At 39.7% G+C, this 10,822-nt stretch overlaps 7 non-coding genes and 1 pseudogene across 7 annotated transcripts; 1 reads left to right on the top strand and 7 right to left on the bottom strand.

The window, feature by feature from the left end:
- Positions 1-2,910: 2,910 nt before the first annotated feature.
- LOC133016484 (small nucleolar RNA U3) lies at positions 2,911-3,118 on the top strand. Its single transcript, XR_009681861.1, has one exon. It is a non-coding gene; the product is annotated as a small nucleolar RNA U3 (small nucleolar RNA).
- Positions 3,119-4,421: 1,303 nt separating this feature from the next.
- Positions 4,422-4,629, bottom strand: LOC133016498 (small nucleolar RNA U3). The gene has a single exon (XR_009681874.1). It is a non-coding gene; the product is annotated as a small nucleolar RNA U3 (small nucleolar RNA).
- Positions 4,630-5,304: 675 nt separating this feature from the next.
- Positions 5,305-5,512, bottom strand: LOC133016483 (small nucleolar RNA U3). Its single transcript, XR_009681860.1, has one exon. It is a non-coding gene; the product is annotated as a small nucleolar RNA U3 (small nucleolar RNA).
- A 657-nt stretch (positions 5,513-6,169) lies between these two features.
- LOC133016507 (small nucleolar RNA U3) lies at positions 6,170-6,377 on the bottom strand. Its single transcript, XR_009681882.1, has one exon. It is a non-coding gene; the product is annotated as a small nucleolar RNA U3 (small nucleolar RNA).
- Positions 6,378-7,383: 1,006 nt separating this feature from the next.
- LOC133016512 (small nucleolar RNA U3) lies at positions 7,384-7,588 on the bottom strand (annotated as a pseudogene).
- Positions 7,589-8,245: 657 nt separating this feature from the next.
- Positions 8,246-8,453, bottom strand: LOC133016499 (small nucleolar RNA U3). The gene has a single exon (XR_009681875.1). It is a non-coding gene; the product is annotated as a small nucleolar RNA U3 (small nucleolar RNA).
- A 986-nt stretch (positions 8,454-9,439) lies between these two features.
- LOC133016481 (small nucleolar RNA U3) lies at positions 9,440-9,647 on the bottom strand. Its single transcript, XR_009681858.1, has one exon. It is a non-coding gene; the product is annotated as a small nucleolar RNA U3 (small nucleolar RNA).
- A 580-nt stretch (positions 9,648-10,227) lies between these two features.
- On the bottom strand, positions 10,228-10,435 carry LOC133016511 (small nucleolar RNA U3). Its single transcript, XR_009681886.1, has one exon. It is a non-coding gene; the product is annotated as a small nucleolar RNA U3 (small nucleolar RNA).
- Between the last annotated feature and the right edge of the window lie 387 nt (positions 10,436-10,822).

Below are 10,822 nucleotides of genomic sequence, written 5' to 3'. Positions count from 1 at the left end.
ATGTGTCACTGGAACACCGCTGCACAAATCCATCAATCAAGACTGGCTTCATTCCCAACGGGGGGGGGGGGGTTACATTTTCCCAAATTATTTCCATCCATTGTTGATCTGCTGCTCCCCTTCCTTTTCATTTCCGTCTTTTCCTTTGAATAAGTTGTATAAGACTCCGTGGGCAGTGTATTAGACCCACCTGAACAAAGCTAATACAGTCCTGTGATAAATCCTTCTTTGCTATGATCATTTTACGGATGTGGTTTGTGGTGATGATATCTGACCATAATCATGATGAAGGGAGGATTCACTGCAGAACTGATCCATAAAGAAGTGTTATACAGACCAGGTGATGTTTTCTAGTAACTTAGTGAAGAAGTTTAATGTCAGGTAACGTGTATTATTCATAACAATCGAACAATACGATCTTGCAGCACAATTTCCCACTAAACTTATAGTTCTGTTCAGGCACCACAGCACTGGTCTGGTCTGGATACCTGAGATTACATCAGCTCTTTTGTTACCAGCCCAGGATCAGACTGTGTATTACTGTTAGAATATAAACTGGATCTCACATCCCTTCAGCCCGTAGATAACTTAGTTTACCTGTGTGATGCTGGGTCGACACTTTGTGGGATCTTCTGGGGAAACATCTGCGACACATCCTGAAGGCTGCAACACTCACAGGTGAGGACTCGTGTGTCTCTGCAGCCGGTCCACCAAACCCTGAGAAGTCAGTCGTGCTAATGCAAATGACAGGATGTCGTTTAAATCATGAACTCATGCGTTGGTTTCTGTTCGTGCACCTGCACATTTCCTCTTAGTGGCAGACACATGAGAAAAGCTGAACTGTTGCGTAGCTTCTCACCATGTGGGTCAGGTTTTATTTTAGAAAATCATGTGACTTCACCTTGTGGTTGAGGACAAAATCAATCGATAATTTCTTGATTTTTCAAAATCTAATTAACTGCTAATTTAAATAATCAGACTTGAATTGTAAAATTGTACCTAAAAGTTTTAACTTCACTAGAAAACAGATAGATTCAAGGCAACAGTGTTGTGCAAGTTCACACCTCTCATGAATGAGTTCAAAGTTCAGTTCATACAAGTAAACATGAATAGTTCACGTTCATAGTTCACCATTTACATTCTGAACTAGTTCATAGTTCAGTTCATTTCATAGTTTAAAGGTGGAAAGGGAGAATGAAAGACCTAACTTATTTTTTAAAGAATATGCATCACTACCCCTTGGCTTAAACTTTACTTCATATATATCAATTCTTAAAATAATTTGTTTTTACATTTTTTTTTTAATATCGCTAATTTTGCCTGCTTATTTATTCATACCCTGTAAACAAAAGGCACAACAAATCATAGTGCTATGCCTTGCTATGATACCAATTATTAGGCTAGACCTTAAATTCTATCACTGAAATTTATAAAATGAATGTGTGGGAGCGGGTACACATTCATTTTATACACCTGCTCGCTCCTGGTATTTCATGCTGGCCTGATTCAATGATGATTTAACAAATTAACGTGACGTTCCCTCAAGTTCACGTTAAGTCAACATATGAAACGTTTTAGCTAGACCTCAGATAATATGAACGTGTTCACCGTTAAAATTCGTTATTTGTCATTAAGTTGCGTTCAGTTCTCATAAAAAAGAACGTGTTAATTGAACGCATTTTTTTGAACTCGCAAGTCCAGGTTTTGATTCTTGTCTCTTGCTTTGGCAAACAATTCCTCGTATTTTCACGACCTTCTCGCTTTGAGGAAACTGTTCTAACCACTGCTCCGCTACGTCAGGAGACATATCAGGAATAAACATGTGACTGAGAGTTGCCAGGAGACGTTTTCACCTAAAAACTAGAAGTTGGTGGAAGATTTTAATCATTTTATCGCCCTGATATTTAAAGATATTAGAGATTTGATTTAACTCGGTGGTGTGATGAACTTTGCAGAGAAAACCTGTCTGATTATTGTTCTCTTAGATATCTACATTTTGGAAACATTCATATTTTGTGTTCTTTGTTTGTCTGTAGTGAAGATGCTGTTTTGCTTGAAGCTCACATTTTTACACTTGGTGATATTTCACTTTTTAAAAACTATTTACAAAGCTCTAGGGTGGTTCACATGATGGAGTTTCCCTTTGTCAGAGGCCTGTCCAAAGATGGGTCTAGGCTTCATTATCTTTTAAATTGCCGTACACAGACTAAACAGACAGTCTGTGTATTTGAAGACTGACGTAGATATCTTTGTGTATATCAGGCCCCTCACATTTCCTGGAAGCAATTTAGATATGGATATAATTAACTAAGCAGCTGTTTTCATGTCTCTGTTCACAACAGAGGAAGTGACTTGTGTTTCAATGTTTTCTGACTGCATTTCTATCCATAATGACCCAATAACTGTCAATCTGACATGTAAACACTGGGTTTACCCCACCATCCAAATGTAAAGTGAAAGTATGAGAACATCCCCTTCTCAAACTTGCATCAGTGCAAGTGATAGAAAAAAGGTTCCCGGGGAAACAGGAACTTCACAGCAACCACAGGTACAACAAGTGGAAACATGTTACTGAGAAGAAGGTGTTTATTATGCAGTGCAGATGGTTTCAGTTTTACTGAGGGAAAGTGCAGTTTTTTTAGTTGGTTATGAAACCAGAACATGGTTTAAAAAACTATTGAACATACATATAAACGGTTGAATCCACATTATCTCAACTACACAACATCTCAGTTGTTCTTTCGTCTTTGATGACTGATCAGTTATGATTGTTATGACAGCAATGAGCCACAGAAATCAAAGTGTAACTTGTGATTGGAGGAGGTTTGTCTTCCTGGATCACAGCAGCTCACCAGGAGTAAAGGTTCACGTCTGTAGATATAAGACTCAGAGAAACATGCAGAACAAACCAAGACTATACTTTCAGGGATCATTTCTATAGTTGTTGACTTGAGAAATGTGTTTCTAAAGAGTTTGGTCTCGCTGCCCACGATGAAGAGTGAAGATGTTTCCTTCAGAGCAGGAATCTGGTGGAAGAGACTCTTGGTTTTCTCCACTGTTGATGATTGTTCAGTGTTTCTGGTTGAGACACTGGAGGAGGAAACATGTTCTGAGTGGTCAGCTTTACTTTGTAAATATGTAGAATTGGAGAATCCTCTTTAAATCCACTACTTAATGTTCTTCACCTTCCTCCATCAGTTCATTGTCTGTGTAGAATTAGCCATCAGGCAGCAGGAGAAGGGCAGATTGGACAGGCAGTCTGTGTTGACGGTGACCTGCATGTCTCCAAACAACACTTGGGTTTTGTCTCCGCTGGCGTTGCCCAGTTTCTTCTTCAGCTCGGTGAATCTCTGCAGGATGAGCTGGGGTCTCGTTTATAAAAGAGTGCGTAGGATTCATATTAAAAGTGTACGTACGTACAAAAGCCGGAAATGGCGTAGGCAAAAGATAATTCCGATTTATACCGTGCGCACGTACACCTGAACGAAATGTTCGCTTTATAAATCCCAGTCCACCTGGGAACGTTCGTACGTGGATCTGCCTCTAACTCCGCCCTCAACACGCCCACTTTCCACCATAAATGGTCAATGCAAATCACGGCGTGAATATTAAATGATGCTGCTGACCAATGGGTTTCCACCGTGAGTACTGACGGAGTCACCGCATCAAGCGACGTGAAGAGGAAGTGAAACTTTCTGACACTGACATCGAGGTGTCTGTTAGTGAGGTGGAGGTGAAGAGCGACTTTATGGGACAGCAGTGATGTCACTAATAAAGAAAGTACACTGAAACCGCTCTGCGCACTGGATGCACTGTTCACTCTCTGGCTCAGTCCCGTCCACTGCAGTGATCTGATGATACACGCACAGTGTTGGAAGATATTATTAAAACCTATTAATGACTCGGCTCCGTAACTCGGCTGTTAAAAATGAATCAGAACCTAATATGCTTTAAGTTGTTTTATATTTTTCAAATTAAAAGGCTCGTGTGGAGCAGATACGTCACGCGAGCAAAACTAAGCTGCTGGTTTCAATGTAAATTATGAACTGGATCAATAATCTGCTGCAGTTCACCACCTCACGTTTGTGTCGGCGCTTTCCCGTCTCCAAAATGGTCGTAAGCATGGGTCTTATTTTGCGTAGAAATACGTACATTTTCCCGTCAAGTTAGTTTTTATAAATCCCAACGTTGGCGTGCGAGGTGGCGTACGCACGTTTCAGGCCCGTTTTGTGCGTAAGCAACGGTTATAAATGAGACCCCTGGTGTCTTGATGTGGATGCAGAAAGCAACTGGTAACCAGTGAAGGGAGCGGAGGATCATTACTACTGAAACATCTCAAACCTTCTTTCATTACATTGAGTTCTGGATCAGAGCTTTAACTGAACATTAATGATCTTTATATTTCAAACATCAGTATCAGAACCACTCAGAACATGTTTCCTCCTCCAGTGTCTCAACCAGAAGCACTGAACAATCATCAACAGTGGAGAAAACCAAAAGTCTCTTCCACCAGATTCCTGCTCTGAAGGAAACATCTTCACTCTTCATCGTGGGCAGCGAGACCAAACTCTTTAGAAACACATTTCTCAAGTCAACAACTATAGAAATGATCCCTGAAAGTATAGTCTTGGTTTGTTCTGCATGTTTCTCTGAGTCTTATATCTACAGACGTGAACCTTTACTCCTGGTGAGCTGCTGTGATCCAGGAAGACAAACCTCCTCCAATCACAAGTTACACTTTGATTTCTGTGGCTCATTGCTGTCATAACAATCATAACTGATCAGTCATCTAAGATGAAAGAACAACTAAAACGTTGTGTAGTTGAGATAATGTGGATACAACCATTTATATGTATGTTCAATAGTTTTTAAATCATGTTCTGAAGAAGAGTTTTGATTTTCTTTCTCAAACTACAAGTTAAAATCAGAATAGTATTAATAGAGTTAGATATATTTTGGATTGTATTGTCATTTATTGAGAAATTTTAAAGTTTGTGTAAAAAATAAAGTTAGTTGAGTCTGACAACAGTTTGGTCACCAAGACTTTAATCATAAAGTATCAGAGACTCACATCATTGATAATCACTGTGACACCGACTCACAAATACACATGAAGATCAATTCACCACTGAAAACAGACCTAACACAGGGTCTCAATTTCAAAATAAAGGTTCTCATAACAGCTAAACTAATTACTGATACCTATGAACCTCAAACCTTTATCGTGTTGTCACTACATTGAGTTCAGGACCAAATATTTAACTGAACATTAATGACCTTTAACTTTCAAACATCTGTATCAGAACCACTCAGAACATGTTTCCTCCTCCAGTGTCTCAACCAGAAACACTGAACAATCATCAACAGTGGAGAAAACCAAGAGTCTCTTCCACCAGATTCCTGCTCTGAAGGAAACATCTTCACTCTTCATCGTGGGCAGCGAGACCAAACTCTTTAGAAACACATTTCTCAAGTCAACAACTATAGAAATGATCCCTGAAAGTATAGTCTTGGTTTGTTCTGCATGTTTCTCTGAGTCTTATATCTACAGACGTGAACCTTTACTCATGGTGAGCTGCTGTGATCAAGGAAGACAAACCTCCTCCAATCACAAGTTACACTTTGATTTCTGTGGCTCATTGCTGTCATAACAATCATAACTGATCAGTCATCAAAGACCAAAGAACAACTAAGACGTTGTGTAGTTAAGATAATGTGGATTCAACAGTTTATATGTATGTTCAAAAGTTTTTAAAATAATGTTCTGAAGAAGAGTTTTGTTTTTACTTCTCAAACTACAAGTTATTACCAGAATAGTATTTATAGAGTAAGATAAATTTGGGTTTTATTGTCATATATTGAGAAATTCTAAAGTTTGTTGAGTCTGACAACAGTTTGGTCACCAAGACTTTAATCATAAAGTATCAGAGGCTCACATCATTGATAATCGCTGTGACACCGACTCACAAATACACATGAAGATCAACTCACCACTGAAAACAGACCTAACACAGGGTCTCAATTTCAAAATAAAGGATCTCATAACAGCAAAACTAATTAGTGATACCTATGAACCTCAAACCTTTATCTTTCTGTAACGACATTGAGTTCTGGACCTAAGCTTTACCTGAACATTAATTTTCTTTATATGTTAAACATCAGTATCAGAACCACTCAGAACATGTTTCCTCCTCCAGTGTCTCAACCAGAAACACTGAACAATCATCAACAGTGGAGAAAACCAAGAGTCTCTTCCACCAGATTCCTGCTCTGAAGGAAACATCTTCACTCTTCATCATGGGCAGCGAGACCAAACTCTTTAGAAACACATTTCTCAAGTCAACAACTATAGAAATGATCCCTGAAAGTATAGCCTTGGTTTGTTCTGCATGTTTCTCTGAGTCTTATATCTACAGACGTGAACCTTTACTCCTGGTGAGCTGGATCAGAGAGTTACACCTCCTCCAATCAGATGTTGTGTTGACACTGTAAGGGAAATATAACAGTTTATTTCCCCTTTGATTGATCATGATTGAATCTCTTACAATGTAACCTTGATCATGCTGTTTCCTGTACTACTGAATGTATTTGGCCTTATTGCTCTAGACTAGGCATTGTTGTATTCATGTGATCAAAGGATCTCAACCTTTGACTGTTTAACAAACCCCAACCAGAGTGGGAGGGGTTTAGCCAAATGTATAAAACCTAAGATCTGTTTGCTATCTGGGTGCATATTACAAACTAAACTTTCTCTGCAGAAGGAAGAGAAAGTGGACTGTGTTAGTTTGAAGTATTGTAACAGACTCATTTGGGCTGGAGGGACTTTTTGAAACGTCTTATCCCAAAGTTTCCTTCTACGATGTAACAACAATCAATCTGGCTCAGTTCAGTATTCACCCACTGAGTTCACAAGCATCAACAGGCTGACAGGTATCAGATCAACACAAGCGAGTATTTCCAGGCTGCTCTCTTTCCTTTAATCACTTTCTCATCTTTGTCAGAACAGGACTTGTCTTGTTCTTGTCTGGACTTCTTCTGTCCTGATGTCAATGTAGAGCACGTTCCTCCATTAAGGAGCCAGGACAGCAAAGAGTCATGCTTCTTTTCAATAGCTATCTCGCAGTGAGGGAGCAGCAAGGTGATGGGCAGATGAGGTGGAAGGTTTACCCAAGACCTGGATGTAGACTGGACCTGATCCGTTCACAGCACGGTACACAAGTACTGGTGTCTTGATGTGTAAGCAGGAAGCAACTGGTAACCAGTGAAGGGAGCGGAGCATCATTACTACTGAAACATCTCAAACCTTCTGCCATTACATTGAGTTCTGGACCAAAGATTTAACTCAACATTAATGAAGCTTATATTTCAAACATCTGTATCCGAACCACTCAGAACATGTTTCCTCCTCCAGTGTCTCAACCAGAAACACTGAACAATCAACAGTGGAGAAAACCAAGAGTCTCTTCCACCAGATTCCTGCTCTGAAGGAAACATCTTCACTCTTCATCGTGGGCAGCGAGACCAAACTCTTTAGAAACACATTTCTCAAGTCAACAACTATAGAAATGATCCGTGAAAGTATAGTCTTGGTTTGTTCTGCATGTTTCTCTGAGTCTTATATCTACAGACGTGAACCTTTACTCCTGGTGAGCTGCTGTGATCCAGGAAGACAAACCTCCTCCAATCACAAGTTACACTTTGATTTCTGTGGCTCATTGCTGTCATAACAATCATAACTGATCAGTCATCAAAGACCAAAGAACAACTAAGACGTTGTGTAGTTAAGATAATGTGGATTCAACAGTTTATATGTATGTTCAAAAGTTTTTAAAATAATGTTCTGAAGAAGAGTTTTGTTTTTACTTCTCAAACTACAAGTTATTACCAGAATAGTATTTATAGAGTAAGATAAATTTGGGTTTTATTGTCATATATTGAGAAATTCTAAAGTTTGTTGAGTCTGACAACAGTTTGGTCACCAAGACTTTAATCATAAAGTATCAGAGACTCACATCATTGATAATCGCTGTGACACCGACTCACAAATACACATGAAGATCAACTCACCACTGAAAACAGACCTAACACAGGGTCTCAATTTCAAAATAAAGGATCTCATAACAGCAAAACTAATTACTGATACCTATGAACCTCAAACCTTTTTCTTTCTGTAACGACATTGAGTTCTGGACCTAAGCTTTACCTGAACATTAATTTTCTTTATATGTTAAACATCAGTATCAGAACCACTCAGAACATGTTTCCTCCTCCAGTGTCTCAACCAGAAACACTGAACAATCATCAACAGTGGAGAAAACCAAGAGTCTCTTCCACCAGATTCCTGCTCTGAAGGAAACATCTTCACTCTTCATCGTGGGCAGCGAGACCAAACTCTTTAGAAACACATTTCTCAAGTCAACAACTATAGAAATGATCCCTGAAAGTATAGCCTTGGTTTGTTCTGCATGTTTCTCTGAGTCTTATATCTACAGACGTGAACCTTTACTCCTGGTGAACTGGATCAGAGAGTTACACCTCCTCCAATCAGATGTTGTGTTGACACTGTAAGGGAAATATAACAGTTTATTTCCCCTTTGATTGATCATGATTGAATCTCTTACAATGTAACCTTGATCATGCTGTTTCCTGTACTACTGAATGTATTTGGCCTGATTGCTCTAGACTAGGCATTGTTGTATTCATGTGATCAAAGGATCTCAACCTTTGACTGTTTAACAAACCCCAACCAGAGTGGGAGGGGTTTAGCCAAATGTATAAAACCTAAGATCTGTTTGCTATCTGGGTGCATATTACAAACTAAACTTTCTCTGCAGGAGGAAGAGAAAGTGGACTGTGTTAGTTTGAAGTATCGTAACAGACTCATTTGGGCTGCAGGGACTTTTTGAAACCTCTTATCCCAAAGTTTCCTTCTACGATTACACAACAATCAATCTGGCTCAGTTCAGTATTGACTCATTGAGTTCACAAGCATCAACAGGCTGACAGGTATCAGATCAACACAAGCGAGTATTTCCAGGCTGCTCTCTTTCCTTTAATCACTTTCTCATCTTTGTCAGAACAGGACTTGTCTTGTTCTTGTCTGGACTTCTACTGTCCTGATGTCAATGAGGAGCACGCTCCTCCATTAAGGAAACAGGACAGCAAAGAGTCATGCTTCTGTTCAGCAGCTAGCTCGCAGAGAGGGAGCAGCAAGGTGATGGGCAGATGAGGTGGAAGGTTTACCCAAGACCTGGATGTAGACTGGACCTGATCCGTTCACAGCACGGTACACAAGTACTGGTGTCGTGATGTGTAAGCAGGAAGCCACTGGTAACCAGTGAAGGGAGCGGAGCATCATTACTACTGAAACATCTCAAACCTTCGACCAAAGATTTAACTCAACATTAATGATCCTTATAATTCAAACATCTGTATCCGAACCACTCAGAACATGTTTCCTCCTCCAGTGTCTCAACCAGAAACACTGAACAATCATCAACAGTGGAGAAAACCAAGAGTCTCTTCCACCAGATTCCTGCTCTGAAGGAAACATCTTCACTCTTCATCGTGGGCAGCGAGACCAAACTCTTTAGAAACACATTTCTCAAGTCAACAACTATAGAAATGATCCCTGAAAGTATAGTCTTGGTTTGTTCTGCATGTTTCTCTGAGTCTTATATCTACAGACGTGAACCTTTACTCCTGGTGAGCTGCTGTGATCCAGGAAGACAAACCTCCTCCAATCACAAGTTACACTTTGATTTCTGTGGCTCATTGCTGTCATAAAAATCCTGGTTCAGAAAATGCTCAATGACCTGAAATCTTCATGCAACCAATACAAGTTGTTGAGTGATGAAAAAGCATGATCTTAATGTGTATTTGGTCTGTTTTGTTCTTCACACCCTGCAGCAGGAAGCACCTGGTGGCTGTTCTGAACTTCAGAGGTCTGATGAGAGGCCGAGAACACCAGCTCATCCTGCAGAGATTCACCGAGCTGAAGAAGAAACTGGGCAACGCCAGCGGAGACAAAACCCAAGTGTTGTTTGGAGACATGCAGGTCACCGTCGACACAGACTGTCTGTCCAATCTGCCCTTCTCCTGCCTCAGCTTCCTGCTGCCTGACGGCTAATTCTACACAGACAATGAACTGATGGAGGAAGGTGAAGAACATTAAGTAACAGATTTAAAGAGGAATCTCCAATTCTACATATTTACAAAGTAAAGCTGACAACTCAGAACATGTTTCCTCCTCCAGTGTCTCAACCAGAAACACTGAACAATCATCAACAGTGGAGAAAACCAAGAGTCTCTTCCACCAGATTCCTGCTCTGAAGGAAACATCTTCACTCTTCATCGTGGGCAGCGAGACCAAACTCTTTAGAAACACATTTCTCAAGTCAACAACTATAGAAATTATCCCTGAAAGTATAGTCTTGGTTTGTTCTGCATGTTTCTCTGAGTCTTATATCTACAGACGTGAACCTTTACTCCTGGTGAGCTGCTGTGATCCAGGAAGACAAACCTCCTCCAATCACAAGTTACTCTTTGACTTCTGTGGCTCATTGCTGTCATAACAATCATAACTGATCAGTCATCAAAGACAAAGAACAACTAAGACGTTGTGTAGTTGAGATAATGTGGATTCAACCGTTTATATGTATGTTCAATAGTTTTTAAACCGTGTTCTGAAGAAGCGTTTTGTTTTTCCTTCTCAAAATATTAATTAATATCAGAATATTATTTATAGAGTTAGATATATTTTGGATTTATTGTCATTTAATGATACATTTTAAAGTTTGTGTAAAAAATAAAGTTTGTTGAG

This window comes from Limanda limanda, chromosome 12 (genome assembly GCF_963576545.1).
Source record: "Limanda limanda chromosome 12, fLimLim1.1, whole genome shotgun sequence".
Classification (NCBI taxonomy): Eukaryota; Metazoa; Chordata; class Actinopteri; order Pleuronectiformes; family Pleuronectidae; genus Limanda; species Limanda limanda.
Note: the sequence above shows the minus strand (reverse complement) of the source record. Positions and strands in the feature narration are given on the sequence as shown.